The sequence below is a fragment of the Natator depressus genome, chromosome 5 (assembly GCF_965152275.1).
Source record: "Natator depressus isolate rNatDep1 chromosome 5, rNatDep2.hap1, whole genome shotgun sequence".
NCBI lineage: Eukaryota > Metazoa > Chordata > Testudines > Cheloniidae > Natator > Natator depressus.
In genome coordinates this window covers 56,068,774-56,090,835 of record NC_134238.1, presented here as the reverse complement: position 1 = coordinate 56,090,835, position 22,062 = coordinate 56,068,774, and the positions used below count along the sequence as shown (strand labels likewise).

The 22,062-nt window shown below is 39.0% G+C and overlaps 1 long non-coding RNA gene across 1 annotated transcript; it reads right to left on the bottom strand.

The window, feature by feature from the left end:
• Positions 1-168: 168 nt before the first annotated feature.
• On the bottom strand, positions 169-21,720 carry LOC141987475 (uncharacterized). Its single transcript, XR_012639548.1, has 3 exons — positions 21,651-21,720; positions 1,848-2,049; positions 169-231 (listed from the first exon to the last, which is right to left on the bottom strand). It is a non-coding gene; the product is annotated as an uncharacterized LOC141987475 (long non-coding RNA).
• Between the last annotated feature and the right edge of the window lie 342 nt (positions 21,721-22,062).

Sequence of the window (22,062 nt, the reverse complement as noted above, 5' to 3'; positions counted from 1 at the left end):
TGGGGGCTAGTCAGATAGTAAGAAACTATTCAATATGAGTAGGGGAATCAGGATCTGGACCAGAGTGTATTGTGGTACTGATATTGGATAAGATTGTTTTTTAATAATGATTTTGTAAATATCATAATGTTGACAAATTCTATAGTTGATGTTTTGTCTTCCAGTATCTGACCATGCTCTTCTTTTCATAGCTGCCAGCTTCAACAAAATGTTGGACATTTCATTTAACCTCTATAATTGAAAAAAAACTCCCGTAATTTTCACAGTTCCTGCACAAACACAGGCAGTATATGATCTAAGCGTTAAGTGTACAGTGAGGTTGGCTAGTTCAGCTGTCAGCTGTGTAGAATTTAGACTGAATGGTACACGAAGCAGCAGCTTCTTTCTGAGCTTTGACTTTTCTGCAAGATTTTATTTTACAATATTTTCTCTCACCCGTGCCTTCCTCTATAGCCTAAAAGTAAAAAGAGGAAGCATACGTATTACAACAAATAAATGTCAGATAACCTAAGCAAAATTTTGGCAGGTCACAGAATCTGTATGTAAGTACTTTAAGATGAAACCTTGTTAAAGTTTTCAGAGCAATCAGCCTCTCTCTCTCATTTTTTAATGTTGACCAGGCTTTGGCCAAGCTGTTTGAAACTGCCACAAGATGTTTTCTTGTGTCTTTATTTTGGCTACTCAAAATTATGACTCCATTATCCCAGTTAACCCATATTTATCTCACAGAATAATTCCATTGGCATAGCAAAACCCTTAATCTGAGGTGGCTGTAAGATTTCCAACAGCAAGATACAATGCACATCTATTATTTTGCCTCTTATTCCAGTGGCAACCCCACTTTCCTATTGCTACACAGCATACAGGTGACCTTTAGCTTTTAATCATTCCATACAACTTTAACACAGTGCACAGAGTTAGCTTATTATGTCTAGATGAATGCTAAAGTGCAATTCCCCCTCTTCCTCCCCCTCCCCCCCAGCCCCCGTCCTGTGCTGGGACAGAAGGCCCAAACAGAGCTGAACCACTATAGTTTCTCTGGACTCAGGATAGGAGGTCATGAAGAACCTCTTCAGGGAAGCTCTGAACTCCTGCTTGCTCTTCTTTCCACAGCAGAGGGGCTGGTCTTGGGGAAAGGTTGATATCATATGGTGTGGCTCGTGGTTCTGTGACTATGTGGGGCTTCAAACCTCACACCAACACTCCCAGACAACCACGCGTGCAATGTGTCCTAATAAATCCTTTTTGTAGAAAGCCTGTTTACTTGTGCATTGAATGTAGGGAGCAGCATTTGCTCCATAAATAAATACTAGCCTTTTAACGGTAGTTAAATTTCTGTACTGTGCTAAAAGTAGAAAGTCCAACTGTACTCATGCAATACCAGCCAGCTGACAGACTGAGTGGGGTTTCCTAAGTCTCAAAAGCAACACTCAGATTAATGTCCTGATACTTTTGGGTTTTTACCACTTCCACTGCAAAAATCAGAATAGATACTTACCATCTTAAGAGTCACAATAGCACAATAAGTGAAGGGGAAAGCAGTTAAATGGTATAAACATATCTCATAACTATTGGCAACCTCTCCATATATGTAATATACATGTCTGAGCTAACATACACAAACAGGAAACGCTTGTTCAGTTGTAAGAGGGAAGAGTTGGGGAACAATCTGTTCCCCATTCAGAGCCGTGTAACTTACTCCTAAGAGAGAAATGTAAATGAACATACATGTAAATTAATGCTATTTGGAACACCGACGGGGTGCCAGGGAGTCAATGGCCAAGAAACATGTGTGCTATCATTGCTTTAGAGAGAGAGGCTGGGAAGTGTGCATTGGGGGTACTTACTCAATTCAATCGGACAGATATCTGACAGATGTGAGGTATCTCTCCCCAGATCTCTGGCACTGGGCAGTGGTTAGAATCTTCCCTTCCTGCCTGTTCCAGACTCCTGTGAGTCCCATTCCAGAGGAAATCATGTTGCAGTGCGTCATTAGCCCCACAGTCATAGATATATTCAGGCAAAATCTCCTCTTCCTCAAAATTTTACCTGCAGCATATAAAATATTAATCACACTAGGTGAAGGTGGAGAAAAGCTACAGTATTAGGAAAACTAATCCATTCACATACCAGTACAGGATTGCTCCTTAATCTTTATCTAGAGAACAGGTATCCTCTTTTAACCCCAGTTGATAAATTGCATTAAACTACAACGACAGCAAGTAATTCTTCTCACAATGGCAAATTAGAGACCCAGTAAGACTAGGTCACAGTATGATTTTATATAATCTGTGTTTTCTGTGGAACACGTAAGGGAAAAACATAGTTATATCCTCTCCTGAGATCTGCTAAGAGGGTGGGAGATATGTGGCAGATAACTCACCGTACCTTATTGCAATAAGGAATGTGGCTTTACCGAGCATTCCCATTAATAGATTTTGGCAGTCTTTGTGCAACACATCCTCTTTTCATCTAAAGAGGGGTTGTGATGAATATGTGGATGCTCAGTAACGAATATTGACCTGTACCCCAAAATGAGTTGTATGAATAATATTTATGAGGTGGTGTGTTAGAATGTCTCGGGATCAGTTTAATCACACTCCCCCACAGCAACAAGGCCTGTGATTGCAAGCCAGTGAGGCTGAATGGGTCTACCTGTCAAACAATGGAGCAACCATCATGGGGCATTCTCTTAGATGGCCTGTCTGGCCAACTGGGGAAAAACCCACTGTGGCAAAAGGAAAACTTCACCCTTAGGCCTTGTAATGCTTAGGCCATAACTGCTGTGAGCAATATGATAATTGGACTCAGGCATACAGAGGCAAGGTAGGGCTTAGAGAAGAGGCAATTTCCCTGAGAGAGGGGGAAACAGACTGGGGGACACACTCTTTGGAAGGAAAACTGAGACCAAGCTGGGTTCCAGGCACCACATAGTTTCCTAAAAGAATGCTAGTTGGGTCTGTTCTTTTCCCATAACCCAAGAGGGAAGCCCATCTCATTTAGCTTGTAGTAAAGCCTAAGATTAGACGAGATTAAATATGTATGTGGGTTGTTTGTTGTTTTGAAATAATTTTCACTAATGCTCTGTTTCATATCCTAACAATGTTTAAAGAAGGCTGTTCACCACTCTTTAGCACTGGTCACGGGCACGCTGTAGGATCTGGACAGTAACAAGTGGTGGGTATAGAAGCCTGTTGAACTCAGGTTTTGGTCCAAGAGGGGGAGAACTGCAAAATTCCATCCCAGAAAGGTAAAGGCAAAAGGCCTAGCACCTAAGATGGTGCATTTGGAGACACCAAAAAGGGGACAGATGTGCAAGCAGCCCTGTAACCATGACATGAGTTCTCTTCAGCTTGCTGCAAACAATGTGAGACCAGAGTGAAAAGTGAATCAGGTCCCTTGAAATATATGAAAACAAAGGTCATATATGAAATATATGAAAACAAAGGCTCCTCCTCAGCCTAAAAAGCTTTAACTGCTGTTCAGCAGCCACTGCAGAGCCTCTATATAGAATCAAAAATCTCAACTAATATTAAAGTCACAAAAACCACCTTAGGAAACAAGAATACCAAGCAGATTGCAGATGCTTGCAGGAGATACATGCAAAATTGCTCTGAGGAAAGAGGAGCCCCTACATATCTGATTATCAAAGTCAGGGAAAATTGCCTACGCTCTTCACGACAGTACTCAGAAACGTCCAAAGACTCATTTCTTCCAGCATGATGAAACACAGATGAAACACCAGTGAGAACTGACTATGCATCACCACTGAAATATTCACAGCTCATTGAGGACAGTAGGCTGACTACTGTAACAAGGTAGAACATAGTTTGTGAGGGAACCCTATCAAATACATTAACAATACAGGTCTTTTGCTTCAATCGGGGTATGTGACAAACTTCATCTATGTCCTCTCCCGCATGCATGTATTCAGTCACATACCTGAAAAGCTTTTTGTAGCTTGAAATCTTTTCTCTTTTACCAACAGAAGTTAGTCCATTAAAAGATATTACCTCCCCAACCTTGTCTCTATACAGTCAGAGACATTTTTCTTCTGCAGTGCTTGATGTTACTCCAAGTGGATACAAGGTTCCTTTATTTAGAAGAGGTGTGGTATATTGTGCCCCATTTCTGTGTATCCCCATTTTGTTCTAATAAAGCTGACACATGCTACATGGTCATTACAGACTCACTGCATGACTCTGGGACGTCTATTACTGTCACTGAACCTTATTTAGTTTTCCCTTCTGCAAAATGCATATTAGAATAGTTCTTACCTACGTTACTAGGCTGCTGTGGGGAAATGCAGTTTAGTTGAATGGAATAAAGGGGAGATTCTAAGCTAGGAACTCCTGAGTTCTCATATTGACTCTGATATTGAGCTGTGTGACCTGGGCTAGAATTCAGCTCTTGTATTTCATTTTTCCCATCTGCAAAGTAAACATAACATTTACTGTACTTAGGTGAGTATTTTGAGGCTTCATTCATTAATAAAGTTTATAAAGTGCTTTGAGGTCCTCAGACAGAAGATATTATAGAAGTGCAAAGCATTATTATATAAGTGTAAAGTATCACTAATATTTTGTGTTATTTTGTGTCCTGTATTGCGTTTATATTGTTTGTGTTGATTATCCATACCACATGGATAATCCTATACTGTTGTTACATTCCCTATTTTGGGATCTTATTAGGTTATGTCTTTTTCTTAATAACAATACCTTGCATCCGATGAAGTGAGCTGTAGCTCACGAAAGCTTATGCTCAAATAAATTGGTTAGTCTCTAAGATACCACTAGTACTCCTTTTTCTTTTTGCGAATACAGACTAACACGGCTGCTACTCTGAAAAGAGTTAGGCACAAATTTCAGGTCTCCTTCCTCTCAGCGTCTTTGTCTAAACACCAGACTACATGTGCAGTAATGTGGTTGTCAGGTGGTTGGCCTTCTCTTCTCTCTCTGCGGCTTAGCCCTAGCTGATCTCATACACTCTCGTGGCTTCAACTCTACACTAATAACTCTCAAATTTGTCTCTTGACCCATGACCTCTCCTACTCTGTTCTATTTTATATCTGATATTATTTCTTACATAACACTTCCTGGATGTCCCTCCATTAGCAAATTCAACATAGCAAAACCAAACTCCCTATTTTCCTCTCTTACGTTCACCCCATTCTCTTTTTTTATCATGGTAGATAATTTAATTATTCTTCCTTTGGTCTGCAACATCAGCGTCATCTCTGACACCTTTCACTTTTTAGCCCTAAATCCTGCTGATTTTTCCTTTTCAACAAATCCAGAATCCATATCTTCTTATTATCCTTACTGTTAAAATTCTTGTCCTTTCTTTGATAATCTCCTGCCTGCTCTACTGGAATCTCCTTCTCTCTGGTCTTCTGACATATACTTCAATTCCTAAGGATCTGTTCAAAATACTGTCTCCAAACTCATTTTCCTGGCACATACCCATCAGTTTCACTGGCTCTGCAGCCATTAGTTTCAAATGCCTCACATTCACTTCCAAGGCTCTGCACAGCCCTGCCTCTGTCTATATCTCATCATTGGGCACCAACCATTTTTCCTGATGAAACTCAATGGTCTGCCATTTCTACCTTCTTCACTCTCCCTTTATTCTCACCTTCCACAAGTGCATCCATGTTCCTTCTGTGCTGCCCCATATATCTGGATGTTCTCCTTGATCTTACATGCCATACAAGCTGTCTCCCCTCCTTCCAAATCCCTTCTCAAAACTCACCTTTTCCTATAAGAATAACTGTAGGGACAGGGACAGTCCTGTAGGAACAGGGACAGTCCTGTAGGGACAGTCATGCCTAATTGTTTGAGTCAGAAGTCTGGAACCAGAGCCAGGGTTAGAGTCAGGAGTTAAGCCACAAGTCAGAGCCAGAGTCAGGTGCCAAGCCAAGGGTCAGAACTAAGTTGACATGTCAGGGGTAGGGCGTAGGAGCAAGATCCTGAAGTAAGGCAGGAATTGGGAACAGATCGGGGTGTCTGGGATCTGGAGAGCAGGAACCAGGAACAGGCTGGGAAGCAGGGCTCAGGAGGCAGGGACAGCAACAGCCAGACAGATATTCACCTAGTTGCTCAGACAACTTCGTCTGCCTCTTTCTGATGTAAGTAGTGCATCCCAGCCAATCGGTGGGGCTGGACATCTTCCCAGGTCTAAAGTTTTGTGAGTGGGGCCCTTTGTGGGTTAGAGCTTCACTGGCCACTTTCTCCACCAGTTTGGGTGAGCTGCTGTGTGGTGGCCACAGTCTGAGCAGTTCCTAGGGATCCTGGTTTTCTGCCGCTGATCACTCACAACAATGATCTAATGAATTTTCTTTAAACCATGCAAAAAGTGTGCTTTTAAAAAACAACAGACAACTAAGAACATGCATAATAGCACCCCAGCAACTCTATAATCGTATCCTGTTTATGTCCTCCTCCATCCATTCCCTCTGCCTTAGATTCTTCTTGATAGGCACCATGTCCATATATGCAAATACTGATCAATTAATGTAATAATGAATAATAATAATAATAATAATAACAACAGGGATTCATAATGATGTTGGATATCAGATGCTCCTTGACACTGCTATTTAACTACACAAATAGCTATCTATGTCACAAAGCTGGCTTGTGCTAGATAGGGTGATAACTGGTAAACTAAGGTGAGGCAGGGTGCAATCTCAGATGAGAGCTCTTAGTTTGCTTTTTGAGTCCCAGGATTCTGTATCAGCAATGAACACACAAATTTAGCTCTTCGTAGCAGACTAGATTCTGGTTAACTCCTGACAGGAAGGAATGTGGCTCTGGAAAGCCAGGCTAGTGAGATAGCCATAACCATCCGACCCTGCCTAACAGACAGATGATGTAGTAGGCTGCCATTTGATCTGAAGAAGTGGGGTTTTTTACCTATAAAAGCTTATGACCAGATAAATCTGCTAGCCACTGGACTCCTCGTTGTTTTTGTGGCTACAGACTAACACAGCTACCCCTCTGATACTTATTACCCTGTTGGTATACACTGATTATCTGAGTTCAGAGTTGCATGTGGATTTCCGTCACATAAGGATAAAGGGCTTGATTGTTCTTTCTTTGAAGTCAATGGCAATTTTCCCATTAACTACAGTGGGAGTTGATTGACCCCACAGTCCATAATTCTCATGTCAGATGTATTTATTGCATGTACCAGTTCTGATCTATGTGGCCTCTCATAGTCAGAACCTTGGCCCTGACCCAGTCCAACACACCTCCACCCACAACTCCTTCAAGCCCTTTATTAATTAAAACACACTTCTTCTAGGAAAGTCTAAATTCTAGTTCTCCTTTCAAATAAGAGTCAACAAAATTGGAAAAGGTCAAGCAAAGAAAAACCATGGAACTAATAAAATAAGTGCTCAATCACTTACCTTTTCCATTCTGCCCACCTGCTATCATTTATATATATATTGACTGTTTGGTTTGCAAGCTCTTGGTGGCAGGGGCCTTGTTTTAGCACACTATATGTACTATATGTTTTTAAAATAGAGACCCTATACAAAAAAAATATGTAATCTGAGGTACAGGAAATCATTGTTAAATACACGTGCAGCACTTTACTGTTCACAGGTCTAGTTAGTAATCCCGTTAGCATAAACATCAAGCTTATCCTCATGATAAGATGAAAAAGTACATCTGAAAGTCATGAAAGATTATGAGTTAACATTTTATTTGCATAAAATACGTTTTCAGCACAAGCTCACTCAGGTGTAGCACTGTTCACTACCAGAAATGCAATTCAGTGTGAGCTGTTTCCTAAAGGAAAAGTACATGTGAGAATTTAGATTATTTTGTCTAGCACAGCTGCTGCCTGTACTGCAAAATGAGAGCTGCAGCTGATGACAAGGTAGTATGGAACTTGACACCTCTGTTGGCATTCATCCAAGAACACAGAGTGTTTTAGCCAGTCTGGGGCATGTGATACATTTCTTAATTGTTGATAACATATAATTAGGTCAATCTAAGCCTAGTTTAATGAATGCAATAAGTTAAACTGAAGCGCTTGACTATACTTGGATAGACTTTTGTTAGTCTTGGAGCATGAATCTGCAGAATCACATTTTATAAACACTACAAAATGGAATCTTCCCTTTACAAACTATCAGCCTAGAATTATGGCTGACACCCTAAGCCACAGGATAAATTCTGTGCACAGTATAAACTGTCAGCTGACCTTCATGGCGAAGGTACCTAAAATAAACTTCTCTCCTTAAAGATTATAAATACAAATTTTATATGAAGATTTCTGGCACATAAAAGGGTGATTGTCTAATACTTCAGTTAAATGTGCTCTATTTATTTTCATAACCTCCAGTCATTTGTCCAGAAGGTAGATAATCCATTCTACTGTACCTCAGCAATGGGCAGCTGGATAGGGGAGAATGCAAATCATAGGGGGTTATAAAAATCATAAAATGATTAATAACATTTTATTAATAGTTTCATTCCTGAGCTTTTCACATTCCATAATTGTCAATTTTGTAAACACTTAATGCATTCAGGAACTTCAATACCTGTATATCATCTCTACCTTTACCATGAATCTTTTCAACATGAGTTTTACAAAAGCTTTTGGAAGAAGAATAAAGACCTGGTAGACAATCCAGCCTGGGAAGTAAAGTACTGGTATTTCAGTTAAATAAAAAATTACACAGGGAATAAAGATCTCCCCATTTATTCATCACATGCTTTCTGAGGCTTTTTGCTCTTTAAATTTGTTCTAATATTATCAGAATTGATTTTTAGTCTCTGTGATCCCAGAGGAAATGTCTTCAGCGACGCTCTCAATAGGTAACTGTAATGAAGAATCAGCGTGTAGAACTGTTACTATAGTGCTCTCAGTTCTAGAGCTTCTGGAAATTTTTATTTAGCTAACAAAAAAGCTCTGAATTCCAAAGCTCTAAATTTAGAAGTATTTCCTTTCCCAATTTTTAGCATAAAATTAATTTAACTATGTATTTTTTGTAATATTCTATCAACTATATATTTAAAATTAACTTTCACGGGCTTTTAAATAAATATTGAACTTAACTAAAAGCATGGATACAAAACTCGTAATAATACTAGAAACAAAATCTATCCACATTTTCACTTTTTTTGACATTGTGGGACAAAAATCTATTCGGCTTTACTAGAAAATATCTATGTATGAAGAGCTCTGCTTGAATGTTTACTTCTACCATGCATTTAAGAAAGGCATTTTAACAGGGGTACTACTTTCTGGCTCTCTTGGGCAAAGAGCCCAGCTCTATTTTTAGATGTCAACGTCCTAAATTGTATACTATATCACACAGGGCAATGAAAGCAAAAATGGCAATTCAGCTTCCTATTATTTTTGAGAGAGCGCCAACTCTGCCCCATTTCTGCTGAAAAGTTTGTCTTTAAGCTGTACATAATCTCCAATAAAATCACTATAAAGAATATAGGCTTCATACACACACACAATTTAATTTTACATATAAAGTACATATTAGGTGGAGAAGAGTGAAGCCATAGTAGCTGAAAATAACATCAACATATACATATTTTATTTTCTATATTGTTGTTACGAATAAGTTTACAACAACTTTCATTTGCTTCATTTTTATTAAAAATGAAATCCTTCTTTACAGTATTCAGAACTGAATCGCCCACCAGTGCACAATTAATTTCCTCAAAATCTGTTCAACTATATACTTAATTATGAAACCCTTACGTCTCTGAGTAGTCTTTACAGTAGTAGTCCCACTTTGTGGGAGTAAAACTTTAAGTACTGGGCCCTATAATAGTTCTCTTGTACCACTTATAAATAAGGCAAATGCTTGATAATGACACTTTTTTAGGTGTTGGCCACCTGCTCTTGTCTACAACCACTTGAAACTCTACCCACACCTCTGACAATCAAATTCCATCCTACAGATGTTTCCTAGATAGCCAACACACAGACACAGAAATGGACTGCATGCAGTGGGAGGACATGAACAAAAACTTAACCACTTCTGATAATTAGACAAAGATAACATTGAAAAATGCTGTAGCATAAGTACTAGGCAATGCAATGTGTGGCAGTAATTTTACCCTCACTGGTTCCAAAGCAAGAAAAAAGATTATAATGAGAGGACAATAAAATAATAATAACAGTTTGCACTTACAAGAGCACTTTATGCTTTCAAAGATCTGTGGAAACAAAAACTAATTCAGACTTTTAGCACTCAAGTGAGGTAAGCAAGTATTAACTGTAAGGCAGGAATGTATTGTATATAACTGCTAAGAGGTTCCTGAGGGAGGTATGTATCATAGTCCCTTCACCAATTTGTCAGTGGGTGGGGATGATAATATTGCACTATCATCTGTAACAGCATATTCTCTGAGGTGAAATTTCCCCTTTCCCCCAGAAAGCACCATTACTGGGGCTGAGGAATGGGATTCACCACACACATACCATTTGCAGGCAGGACTCAGGGCTGCAACACAGCACCTGTGTGTCCTCTGTTTCATCCTACTGGTTAGAATGGTACCCCTCCACTACTAGAAGCTCCTTGGTGTGACCCTATGCCCCAGCAAATATGGATACAGTGGTCCTCCTGTGATGTGGAGTATTGCATGGGGGCAGAGGGACTAGTGCAGTCCATCTATGGGTGAGCTTCCCACTCACTCTGAAGAGAAGCCTGTCAGCTCTAAAGGCTGTAGATTGCTTAGACTGCTTTGTTCTACTCTCACATTGTGAACACATTCAGGATAATAAGCACTATGCCTAGTTATAAGAGTTTGCAGGATCAAGCCTTCTGAAAGCATTGTTTGTTTACTAGCCGACTGCTTTGTGTGTCCAAATTCTATTTGCTTTACTCGCGTGAATAGTCCCATTGAAGTTAACGGAATTACTCACTTGAGTATGGACAGCAGAATGCAGCCCCAGATACAATTAGGTTTATGAAGAGCTTTAAAAAACAATGTTTCTTGCCTATTATATTTGTGGAATTTAATAATTTTACAACATACTGTTCGCATTTATTTGTAACACGAGAGTGCCTGATCCAGGTCTCAATCTCATGAAGACTTACAACACATGTTTATCTTTACTCAGTGTGAGTAGTGCCACTGACTTCATTGGAATTACTCACAATGCATAATGTTAAGCATGAGTGGATGTCTTTACATCCTTTAAAAAAAAGGAGTACTTGTGGCACCTTAGACACTAACAAATTTAGGTGCCACAAGTACTCCTTTTCTTTTTGTGAATACAAACTAACAGGGCTGCTACTCTGAAACTTTACATCCTTTAGAATCAGGGCCTTGTGATTAATGCACAGGACTGGGAATCAGAAACCCTGAAATCTGTTGTTGGCTCTGCCTCTTAATCGCTGTTTGACTTTGGATAAATCATTTCACCTCTCTGTGTCTCTAGTTCCCCATCTGTAAAATAGGATAACAACACTAACTATCTCACAGGGATGTCTGAAAATTAAATTTTTTAAGCACTTTGAGATCCCAAAATGAAAGGCAGCACATACTTTCAAAGTGTTTTGTGGTTATTATTATTACAATGTGTCAGACACTCAACAATTCAATCTGTTTAATTAAGAAACATTTTCCTCTTGCTATTTTTGCACAATGTTTAGTTATTGTAGGGTTGCTCATCATTGCTGAGCTGCAGGCATCAGAAGCGACTCCTAAAATAAGCTTTGAAATGGTGCTTTAAAGGAAAAATCCAGAAGCAATGACATGTGTCTACAGAGTAAGTCTTCCAGGAAGTTTAGACATGTACACTGTAGATGCAGTCTTTTGTTTCCTGGGACATACTTCTTGCTGGGGCAGAAAAAATAAAGAAACAAGACAGGTAGTGGCAGACTGCAGCTACATCGAGGGGTAGAAAATTTTGTTACTTCATTGCTGTACACAGTCCTGTTCACAATAAAGGGTTTAGCTTGATACCAGTCTGCTTGTCAGTAACATATTTCAACATGGCCTTTGCAAAGATACGGAGAAAATTTATGAAGTCAAATTTAGGCTTGATCAACTGTAACTTTTTTCCTTTAGAGGAAAGAGCTCTTTGTGACAGGTATATCTATGACCATATTGTCATTCATTCTTCTGCTGTCTATTGAGTAGAAGAGAGTGGGTTGCTGGAAATAAATGTTCAGCATTTTCATTAAGAGATTTTCCATCCATTCACCCATCCAGCCAAATAAGTCTTTTCATCATGACTAGGAAGGCTGACAATTCAGCTGTGTGTATAAAGCTCCAGTTGAGACGTGGAAGATGACTTCTTCCCTGGCTGGGTTTGAGGGATTCAGGCTTTTTTTTTTAAAGACATTTTTAGACTAGGCCTAATTTCAGTGGTTGAATAGGAGTCGATTTCTTGTTTTGTTTTTCTCTCTCTCTGCCGTGTGCACCTGATTTGTGAGAGGCCTGGTGAGGGATGGAATATTCCATACAATTTGAAAGGATTGCCACTACCAATGGAGCAGGGCAATTTAAAAAAATGTTATTTAAAATGCGTCCTACCTCAGCAATGTGCTGTATTTGCATGAAGCTTGAAGACAGTGCATGTTACCAAGCTGTTTGATCAACTACTATTGTATAAATACGTATGTATATGGTCTACTCAGTACAGTTGATTCTCACATCAACAATGTGCAGAAGTTGCATTTATGTTAATGCATGTTATGTATACTTAGAGAAAGGAGAATAGACTCCCACGTGTATAAATTCATTGTCTGCCTCCTTCTCTTTGAAATATTACATTTTTAGAATCCTGGTTTTAAAAATGCACTATAAATCGGACAGTGAGTGTTACTGAAGTCTCAATTCTAAATAGTTTAAAATAAAAGTTGTATAAATATCCATCTGTGCCAACGATGCGATTTGAAAGGGAGTGCTGTAAACACAAAGTAAATTAAATGGGATCGACTTTTGTGGGGTAAATGGCTACTTAGACTAGTTATTATAGAGGAGATGTTGTTGTGTGGTGCGACAGCACGTACCCATGTGGTTAACCTACAACTGGTAGAAGAAACAAGCCCCACCCATACCTAGGAGCAGTGCCATAGCCAGACCACAATTCCTGTGAGGCAGAAACTTAATTTGCTGAAAATGAAGCACAGGCACTGTCACAGCTCATTAGCTGGTTACAGACATATTGCAAGGGAAGAAAGTGGAATTTGGTGGCTGGTCCAACTTCCACATGTGCTGTGAATAAAACAGACTATTGTTTTTTGATAAAGAAGTATTGTTTTGAATATGCCGAGTAACTAAGTCAAGCCAGGGGAATTTTTTTGCCAAATATAGTCTCTTGCTCACTGCTAAAAATCCTAGCTTTTAAATTAGGAGCTGAAGTCATTGAAAAAAAAAAGAGTTTACATTCCTGCAGCCTGCTGCAGCAAAGCCAAACAAATGTTTGGCTTAATAGTCATCTCTTTCATGAGTCTCACTTAAACATCTAAGTGAGAAAATGCTATTTCTATTATCAAGTAATTTAATGCTGAAAGCATTTTTTTTCACATGTTCAGAAAGATGCAATGGAGACACTGCTGTGGTATTCGCCTATGAAACATTTTTTAACTTAGAGAAACTATGGTTTCAGCTTCTGGCATTAACTATAACTGTAGGTCACCAGCACTGGCAATGTGGTTTTTTTTATATGCCCAAACCACTGAAATAGAGGAAAAGTGTCACAGTAGTCAACTTCAGTGATACGTGCCCGAAGAGCTGGTGATGTATCTAGGATTCAGGGCCCACCTAGGAAAACCAATTTTTAAATTCCTTTGCCTAAGTCAATTCTGTGTGGACACCCTGTCACAATCTATAAAAGGAGATACTGTAGCTGCTGGCAGACTGAATTTTCTTCCATAGACTGAGGCATGTGTTTTGTGCTTTCTGCATTTATGCTCTCCACTAGGAGAAGCAGTTTTTCCAGGACCTTTCATGACTTAGGTTTGGACTCCTGTGATAGAAGGCCAGATTCAATATCACATCTGCACAAGCTCCAATGCAGAGACAGAGGGGAAGTGGCTTGTGCCTACCTATTCAGGAGCTTCTGGGGCCTACTGGCTCCTGGGGCATGCTGCGGCAGCCATGAGATTTTTAATCACACTGGAAACCAGCCACAAGTTGAGATGAATTAACAGCTCAACCAGTTAGGCATTAAAAGTATTCCTACTTAACCCTCCATGGCTTGACGATGTATGAGAAAGGCAGAAATCTCCCTGGTCCTCTGCCAATTGGTCCATGGGAAAAAAAATTTCTTCCTGACCCCCAAACAGGCGATCAGCCAGACCTACAGCCTTGAGATCAGGACTGCCCCAGCCACTGTTTTTCTTACTATTTCCCCCCTTCTATCCCTATGTTGGGGATATTCCCAAGTGGAAAGGGAGTTGCAATGCATGTGTGAATTCTCTTTTTATACCCTAATAAACACTGCTGCTATCTGTAAATAAATATCAAATGATCAGTAGTAAAATGGCATTCTCATGTGGAAGCATCCTTTGTTGTGGGCTGCATGCTCTACCCAGTTGGGTTCACACATGAAATAGTGAGGGGGAGGAACTCAAAATATTCAGAGGTCAGTTCAAACATTTGGATGTTTAAGGGAAACTCACCCACATTAGCTAAACCTTTGCCCTAAAGTACAGAAAGAAGCCTTGCTATATATCAATTCATTAGCAACACTCTTTTCTTTTTCAGAACTCGGAAGTGCTCTTGAGGCAATGCACAGACTGCCATATTGACCCCCAACAAAGAACATTATGTGGGTGGAAGCGTGTCTGTTGACCACATTTTTCTTTGTGCTTTCTCTGTTTTAATGCTGCTAACCAAGTTTTAGTTTGCAGTTTCTCAGTCTCTTTCTCGCAGCACTACAGGCTGGTGGTTTGTCTGTGTTCTGGACCTATTTGACAGATGGCAGACTAGACACTGAAGGATAGATAGGAGCACAGTGGGATTGTGCTGGGACAAAAAATTGCACCACTGCAGCAGCAATGTTTGCATTTCCTGTGCACAGCAAATAGGTAGAGTGAGCAGCTGTAGGATGCAGGAGAGTGCTTACGCCTTGCTCACACCAACTGCAGTCACAGGGTGGTGTTAACACCTGTGCATGGTGGTAAGATATTTTGTGAGGACATGAGACATTTTACAGGCATGCTGAGGGGTTGCCAGGGTGGCTGAAACATCAAAATACTCTACTGCAGCCAGGGCTCCGAACACACCATTTCACCTCACTTTCTTTGATTCCCCATCTGTAAAATGGAGATAATGTCAAGATCACACGGTTATTATTAATTAGTGTTGATATAGTGCTTTAAAATCCTTGAATGAAAGGTGCTATAGAAGTGCAAAGTGTTATTATGGTGGTAATACGAATACTATAATTCAAGGAGGATACTGACAAATTGGAGAGGGTTCAGAGGAAAGCCACAAGAATGATTAAAGGATTACAAAACATACAGCGATAGAGTCAAGGCACTCAATCTATGTAGCTTAACACAAAGGAGGTTAAGAGGTGAATTGATCCCAGTCTATAAGTACTTACATGAGGAACAAATGTTTGACAATGGACTCTTCAATCTAGCAGAGAAAGGGCCACAAGATGAAGCTAGACAAATTAGGACTGGAAATTAGGCACACATTTTTAACAGTGAAGGTGATTAACCATTGGAACAATTTACCAAGGATTTTGGTAGCTTCTCCACCACTGGTAATTTTTAAAACAAGATTGGATGTGTTTTAAAAGATATGATCTAGTTCAAAGGGAATTATCTGAGGGAAGTTCTATGACCTATTATATGTGTCAGACTAGATGATCAGAAGTGTCTTCCAAAATCTGAGAGGGTCGAGGTGTAGACAATGCTTTCAGAAGTCTTAAAAGAGCAACACTTCGATGCAGAAACTACAGAACCCGAACCACCAATAAAGAAAATCAACCTTCTGCTGCTGGCATCTGACTCAGATAATGAAAATGAACATGCGTCAGTCTGCACTTCTTTGGATTGTTATCAAGCAGAACCTGTCATCAGCATGGACACATGTCCCCTCTGGTTGAAGCATGAAGAGACATATGAATCTTTAGAGCATCTGGCACATAAATATCTTGCAACAGTGCCATGAGAACTCCTATTCTCACTTTCAGGTGACACTGTAAACAAGAAGCAGGCAGCATTATCTCCTGCAAATGTAAACAAACTTGTTTGACCGAGCGACTGTCTGAACAAGAAGTAGGACAGAGTGGACTTGTAGGCTCTAAAATTTTACATGGTTTTATTTTTGAATGCAGTTTTTTTTGTACGTAATTCTACATTTGTAAGTTCAACTTTCATGGTAAAGAGATTGCATTACAGTACTTGCATTAGATGAATTGAAAAATAGTATTTTTGGTTTTTTACAGTGCAAATACTTGTAATCAAAAATAAAAGGTGACCACTGTACACTTTGTATTCTGTGTTGTAATTGAAATCAATATATTTGAAAATGTAGAAAACTTCCAAAAATATTTAAATAAATTGTATTCAATTATTAACAGTGTGATTAATCGCTATTAATATTTTTAATTGCTTGACAGCCCTTTCATATATATATGAGGTCCTGTCAGGACCTCAAGTTAGACAGTAAAAAAAAAAAGCACGCATTACAATAATTACATATCTGCAATATGGCTGAGTAAAAGTCGCCTTAAAGAGTTCACTTTTGAAGTTTATGTGATATATATATATATATGGACTATCAAGCGATTAAAAGTTGCCTTGGGGGGGAAATATATATATATATATAATATAAACTTTAAAAGTGAACTCTTCTAAGGCAACTTTTACTCAGCCATATTGAAGATATGTAACTATGTAATTCGTGCTTTTTTTTTTTCACTGTCTAACTTGAGATCCTGACGCTCCATTTTTTGCACACAGGCATATACTAATGTTTATGTGACTTCAATGGTACTACCCAGGGTGTGTAAAGTTAAGCACATATATAAGTCTTTGCAGAACCAGGGACTATGTTTTAAATAGAGGCCACAGAATAGAACCCACTCAATATGGCTAAGTTAACGTTATTGAACTTTAGGAAACAGCTTTTACGTCTTCTGCCTTTATTAATTTTAGTTCTGCAACTTTAACATTGCATTAACATAATTTTATTCACTATTTGTTTCTTTTTTCTGATAGAAGATATTGTTTGTCACATCTTAAATGAGATCCTTGTGGATTTGAAAAAGTTTTTATAAAAATAATTTGCTGCACTAATATGCAACAGTGATGCATATTGAATTATTTTTATTGAAATAAAATAATAAAAAGCCTGTCCCACTCAGTGTTGCCAATTCTTGTAATTTTATCACAAGTCTCAATATATTTGACATTTTTCTTAAAGCTTCAGCTCCTGGAATCAGGGGATTACATGACTGTCAGCTTTCATTACAAAAAATGTTTCTAGCCTACCTAATTATAGAGAAAAGCTTGAAAATTTGACACCAAATGCTCAAAAGTCAGAAACAGAATAAAAGGAACTAAAAATATATTGGGTAAAATCCTGACATGTCTCAATGGCATAGACTTCAACAGGGCCAGGATGTAACTCATTTTTTAAAATCTCAATGTTTTAAAAACTTTTAAATCTCACTTTTTGGGGGCCTCACTCAGGAGTTTTGAAAACCTTGGGGTTTGCAACACTGCTAATATCATAACATCATTTGCTGTGAAACTACTGGGTCTCTTGCCCCCACCACAAGTTACAGGAGCTATATTGGAAGATCCATGCTATTCTTGAAATGCCTGACAAAGCCCAAATGAAAGGCTCCAGCATCTTAAAGGCTAAAGTTTCTCAGATTTCACGTAACACTAGGGGTATACCACCCATGACTACTATATTGAGTATCAGACTTTTGCTCACAGCAGCTGATCTCTAATAGAGAATGAAAACTCTGGTGGAAACAGGTGATAAGAAGACTTGCAAAAAACCAAACAAATTGAAAGTGACAGCTCACTCATGTTGAGTTAAAAGCCTGTAGTTCTTCAGGGTGGGTTAATTTAACATGAGAACATAAGAATGGATATACTGGGTCCGAGCAATGGTCCATCTAACCCAGTATTCTGTCTTCTGACAGTGGCTGGTGCCAGATGCTTCAGAGGGAATGAAGAGAAAAGGGTAATTTATTGAGTGATCCATCATCTGTTGTCCAGTCCCAGCTTCTGGCAGTCAGACACCCAGACCACAGAGTTGCATCCCTGACCATCTTGCCTAATAGCCATTGATGGACCTGTCCTCCCTGAACTTACCTAATTCTCTTTTGAACCCAGTTATACTTTTGTCTTCACAACATCCCCTGGCAATGAGTTCCACAGGTTGACTGTGCATTGTGAAGAAGTACTTCTTGCTGCCTTTTAATTTCATTACATGACCCCTGATTCCTGTGTTATTTGAAGGGGTAAATAACACCTTTTTATTCATTCCACACCATTCACGATTTTATAGACCGCTATTATATTTCCCCTTAGTCTTTTCCAACCTGAACAGTCCCAGTCTTTTTAATCTGTCCTCATATGGAAGCTGTTCCATACCCCTAATCGCTTTTGTTGCCCTTCTCTTTACTTTTTCTAATTCTAATATATCTTTTTTGAGATGGGGTGACCAGAACTACAGGTAGTATTCAAGGTCTGGGAGCACAATTGATTTATATAGAGGCATTATGATATTTACTTTTATTATCTCTACCTTTCTGAATGATTCCTAATATTTGGTTAACTTTTTTGACTGCATTGAGCAGATGTTTTCAGAGAACTATCCACAATGACTCCAAGATCTCTTTCTTGAGGGATAACAGCTAATTTAGACCCCATCATTTTATATGTATAGTTGTGATTATGTTTTCCAATGTGCATTACTTTGCATTTATCAACATTGAATTTCATCTGCTATTTTGTTGCCCAGTTGCCCAGTTTTGAGAGATCCTTTTGTAGCTCTTCGCAGTCTTCCTGGGACTAAACTATCTTGAGTAGTTTTGTATCATCTGCAAATCATCTGCCACCTCACTGTTTACCCCTTTTTCCAGATCACTCAGTATGTTGAATAGGACTGGGCCCAGTACAGACCCCTGGGGGACACCACTATTTACCTCTCTCCATTCTGAAAACTGACCATTTATTCCTATCCTTTGTTTTCTATCTTTTAACCAGTTATTAATCCATGAGAGGACCTTCCCTCTTATCCCATGACTACCTACTTTGCTTAAGAGCCTTTGGTGAGGGACCTTGTCAAACGTTTTCTGAAAGTCCAAGTATTCTATATCCACTAGATCACGGTTGTCCACAAGTTCATTGACCCCCCTCAAAGAATTCTAATAGATTTAGTGAGGCATGATTTCCATTTACAAAAACCGTGTTGACTCTTCCCAAACATATCATGTTCATTTAGGTGTCTGATAATTCTGTTTCTATTATAGCTTTCATCAATTTGCCTGGTACTAAAGTTAGGCTTGCTGGCCTGTAATTGCAAGAATTGTCTTTGGAGACTTTTTTAAAAATCGGTGTTGCATTAGCTATCCACCTGAGTTCTGGTACAGAAGCTAATTTATGCAATAGGTTACATGCCACATTAGTAGTTCTGCACTTTCATAGTTGAGTTTCTTTACAACTCTTGAGTGAATAACATCTGATACTGGTGACTTATTACTGTTTATCAATTTGTTCTCAATCTGGGAGAGCTCCTCAACTTTGTCACCTAAAAAGTATGGCTCATGGGTAGGAATCTCCCTCACGTCCTCTGCACTGAAGACCGAAGCAAAGAATTAATTTAGCTTCTCTGCAACAGCCTGGCCTTCCTTGAGTGCTCCCTAAGCACCTTGAGCATCCAGGGGGCCCACTGATTGTTTGGCAGTATTCCTGCTTCTGATGTACTTAAAAAATATATGGCCACTCCTTTGCCAGCATAACTATTACTGATCATGCTGCCATGCCAGCACCGATGTTTTGAGCAAAGTAGTAGTTCAGAAGGAAGTGTGGTGGAAATTTCCAAAATATAGACAGTCTCTTTGTATAAAGACAGGCTTTTATATTTAATTGCTAGGCCTGGACCGCTTGGCTACTATGATTACTGGCTCTGTATGAGTATACTTTGGTGAATTTAAGTCAGTGCAGTCCCTCAGTGAATGAAGCATTCCCTTCCCCCACTGCCATTTACTCTTGGCATATCGCTATGGGGAGGGGTAATTAAACAGGAAGGAAATTGTCAACAACTTTGTAGTTAACATACTACACTGACTGGGAGTGTGCTTAGTTTAGGGCATAGAATGGTTGTATTGTCTCCTGCCGTAGTTAGAGCAAGGGGAGAGGGTAGGGATAAAATTGTTCTTAAAATGATGCTACTGTTAGGAGGGCAGTTTTCTCTATCACAGTGGTTCTCAACCAGGGGTACGTGTACCCCTGGAAGTACACTAGAGGTCTTCCAGGGAGTACAACAACTCATCTAGATATTTGCCTGATTTTATAGCAGGCTACGGAAAAAGCATTAGCAAAGTCAGTACAAACTAAAATTTCCTACAGACAAAATGAGAAAGTAAGCAATTTGTCAGTAATAGAGTGCTGTGACATTTTTGTATTTCTGTGTCTGATTTTGTAAGCAAGTAGTTTTTAAGTGAGGTGGAACTTGGGGGTATACAAGACAAATCAGACTCCTGAAAGGGATACAGTAGTCTGGAAAGGTTGAGAACCACTGCTCTAGCACACAGACCTCTGTGCCAAGCAGCATCACATAGTAAAGTATGAATTTGAGGCTTGACACAAAGACCACTGAAGTCAATGGAAAGCCTCCCACCAATTTTAATGGATGCAGGACATGGCCCACATATCATACATCTACATCCTTTACGTATGCATGTAAAGTATGATACTGGAGTCAAAGGTATCCCAACTACCCACAAATACAAAGTACCTTGCAGATGTCTCATTGATTATTTAACATGAGGATGTTACATTTTAAAATTTAAATAACAAAGTTCTTTTAAATGTGTCCCGTTTGAAAACAGAAAAACAGATCCCATGTTTTAAAAAAGGTTAAGCTTAAAGGTTCTTCAGAGAGAAGAAAAGGAACCTTCACCCCTATCAATTCCGATGGAAGCCAACAGTCAGACTCTTAAAATCTATGGCATGTTCACATTTAAAGAAGGTTTTTAAAATGTCTTAAAATAAAACGTACAGCATACTTGTTTATGCTTTTTCCATGAATGCAAGTTTATCAGGGTGGGTAATGTGGCTTATAAATTCCTAACCTCTATAATTCCAGGAGATCCACACACTTAGAGCCAGATTCTGATTTCAGTTACACTGATGTAAGTCAGGAGTAACTCCACTAATTACAGTGTAGTTGCTCTGGATTTATATATGTGTCACAGATTAAAACTGGCCACCAGTTTATATTAAATAAAAATCTCTTAGTCTGTAAAAACGAAACCTCTAATAATACGTACGATTGGAAATGTCCACAACTATTTCACTGTAACTGTTACCTAGTGAGAGTCCTAAGCTTCTCCGGTACAAAAAGCCTGTCAGTTCTTTTTACTACCAGTCTACTTTAATACCAGTCTGTGGATTGGGACAGCTGAAATAGCAGTCATTGAGAACATTTTCAAGCCATGATTTTGGAACTCACCTCACTTATCACCATGTCAGAATATTTTCCTCAGCACATTAGAAACTGACTTTTCCTTGATGTTCTTTTCAAAGATTCCAAAGGTTCATTCACAATGTCAAGGTACTATACAATTCAGCATAATGTGAACCACTCTCTGATACTGCCTTTCCCTACTGCCTTTCAGTTGCAGAGTTCTAAATGCAATAAAAAAAGAAGTTATTTTGAATGGAAGTGATACAGAAATTGGTAACACTCCCGGAGTTTAAAAGTCATATAATGTTGCTAATAGATAAGGAAAGTATTTCCCAAGGTGGATGTTGGCTACATATGTTTGGATATCTGCATATGTATTTTTAAATAAGATGATTTCAAATGCTGAAAAGGGATACAATAATGGATAATATTACCTTGTTAGCACTCTTAATATAGC